The sequence below is a fragment of the Condylura cristata genome, unplaced genomic scaffold (assembly GCF_000260355.1).
Source record: "Condylura cristata isolate star-nosed mole 26May11 unplaced genomic scaffold, ConCri1.0 scaffold00011, whole genome shotgun sequence".
Lineage (NCBI taxonomy): Eukaryota > Metazoa > Chordata > Mammalia > Eulipotyphla > Talpidae > Condylura > Condylura cristata.
In genome coordinates this window covers 55,001,828-55,004,558 of record NW_004567112.1, presented here as the reverse complement: position 1 = coordinate 55,004,558, position 2,731 = coordinate 55,001,828, and positions in this window count along the sequence as shown.

The following is a 2,731-nucleotide window of genomic DNA, read 5'->3' as shown; positions in this document are numbered from 1 at the left end:
AGCAATCTCTACCCACAACTCAGTAAGTTGCTTGTTTTCTTGTGGAGGTGTATGCATTCTAAATATTTTGAGTATTTACACCTGCGGAACATATGATTTGTAAATATATCCTCCCATGCAGTAGGTTGCCTTCCATTTGGTCCACGTTATTTGGATTTGCTCTTTCATTGGCAGCTTTTTAATTCTATATAGTCAAATGGTTTATTTTTCCTTTTGTTTCCCTTCCCAAAGACATTCAGAGGCTGGTGGCAGGAGCATATTGCCTTTGTTTTCTTCTATTTGTAGTTTCATGACTTACATTGAAGTGTGTAATCTGTTTTGAATTGATTTTGTATATGCTATAAGTAGTGGACTGGTTTCATTCTTTTGCATGTGACTGCCAGTTTCACCAGCACCATTTATTGAAGGGATTTTATTTGATCCATTATATACTGATAACTCCTTTTGCCTTAAATTAGTTCATTATTTCTGGGCTCTGAATTCCATACTGCTGATTTATGTGTACCTTCTGATATCACTGTGATACTTATGTACACTTTTACACTATGATTTAGAGGCATGGGATCTTCCCCTTCAGGTGTTATCATCCTGCACCCACCCCCAAAATGCCCATAGTCCTCCAACATAGTCCAAGTTTCTCCCACCCCATTTCTTTCTCTCTTCCCCCTCAGCTACCCCTTGCCCACCCCTGTGCCACTGCGATAACCTCAGTTGAGTCAGTTTTCTAAGAATTGTTATTGGTTTGGTGTTCTGAAACTTTGTTTTGTTTATAAATTCCACCTATAAAACACACTTGCTGGCATTTGTCTCTCTCTATATATTATCACTACAAATAATGATAGATTTTTTTTTCTTTCCTATATTTGGATTTCTTTCTTATCTTTCTCTTGCCTAATTTCTCTACCCAGGACTTCCAATAGTATCTTCAATACAGTAGAGCAAGTGGGCATTCTTTTCCTTCTATGTATTGTAGCAAAACTTAATGTAAAAGCTTTAGTTTTTCAACATTAAGAAAGATATTAGCTTTGTGTTTGTTATTCCTGGCCTTTATTATTTTGAGACTTTTTAATAACTATTATATATCCATGATGTTGAATCCCATTAAATGCTCTCTTGGCTTATTGGTATTATTTCAAACTTCATTATTTAATGATACCACTTTTTGCTTTGTATACCAAGTGAATTTTAGAAGAATTTGTTTCATCTTTTGGGGGGTAAATAATTTTTTTTATTATTTGCAAATAATTATATTTATAAGTACTTAAATGAATATTAAGTGTAACATGTCACGTAATCTTCATTCTTAAGGCACTTGTTCCGGGAAGAATTGGTGATAAATATTGAAAGGCAAGACAATGTACACATGTAACATACAGATACGAGTAGCCCATTCAACCTATATATAGTAACATACATAGATTATCTTAAAGACTCCACTGAAAATTAATTGAAATAAATCAGTTTAGTAAAATGGCAGGTTAAAAAGTCGATATAATAAATTAGTTGCTTGCCTATAGGCAAACAGTGATCTGGAAGAGGAAAATCAAAACAATGCCATTTACAAGTGCATCAGAAATAACTAAACACCTAGAAATATACTTAACACAGAGACCTACCCATCCTATCTTCCACTCAGAACAATCCTGCATTTCTTCCTCAGGAACCAGATCTAATCACAAGAAACTCAGTGAAAAACCTTCCACTAGGGGGAAATATACCTCTCAATGAAATGGAATCAGTTACCCTTTGCATCTCAGTTGACTTCTACTTTCACTGAAGAACAAGTGGGAATGCACAAGTCAGAGCCTTCAGGATGTGTCTTTTACTCTTCTTTACTGTATTGACAAACTCTCCATATTTCTTCCTGGATGGACAGAAATTGTGTTACTTGCTAATCTTTCAATATGGAATTTAGAAGAGGAAAGGGAATAGACATGTGCGTATTGGCTGTTAATAGGATAGAGTGGGCGGAGGGCAGCAGCCCCTCAAGTCAGTTTGAGAACATGTATATGCGTGAGGGTGAGGGCAGGTGGGTGCAGGGACAAGCTGAAGAAACCCTGTTGTGGTCCCTGGTCATGGCCAGTCAGGGTTAATTGGAGCCAGCTCAACACCACTGCAACACTATTTACCAACAGGTGAGGGTGAAAGACGTAGGATCCAGAATAATGTCAGAAAAGCCACGGCACACCTTTATGTTGCACAGCTCACTTTTATTAATTACATCTATGACAACTCTTCTTGGACTAACACTATGACTTGTCAAATGTACGTCTTAACTTACAGAGATTCTCAATATAGTAGAGAGTAGAGGAGTCATTTCCATTGAGCTCATTAGATCGCTTTAAGTGGTGCAAACCTTGCTCTATTAGTTCCTCCACCTTCTGTTTTGTGTCATGAGACATTTCCTTCTTTTCTTGTACTATTTGGAGAGCATATTTTCTACAGCAACTACCAATATAAAAGTGCAGACGGAAATTGTTAGGCATTGAGTCCGAAGCCTTTTTCAGCAGTGCAATAGCTTTGCCCAGGTCAGAATTCCATCTATAAAACTTTGCTGCTGGGACAATCACATCATTTGCATGTGGGGCTTTCTCCAAGGCCTCTTCCACTAGACTCTCTCCTTCATCTCCTTTATTCATCCTTTGGAGTTTCAGAGCCAGGAGGACTTTAACATACTGGTTTTCGGGATCCAGCTGAATGGCTTTCTTCAGAAGATCAATGAGATTCTCAC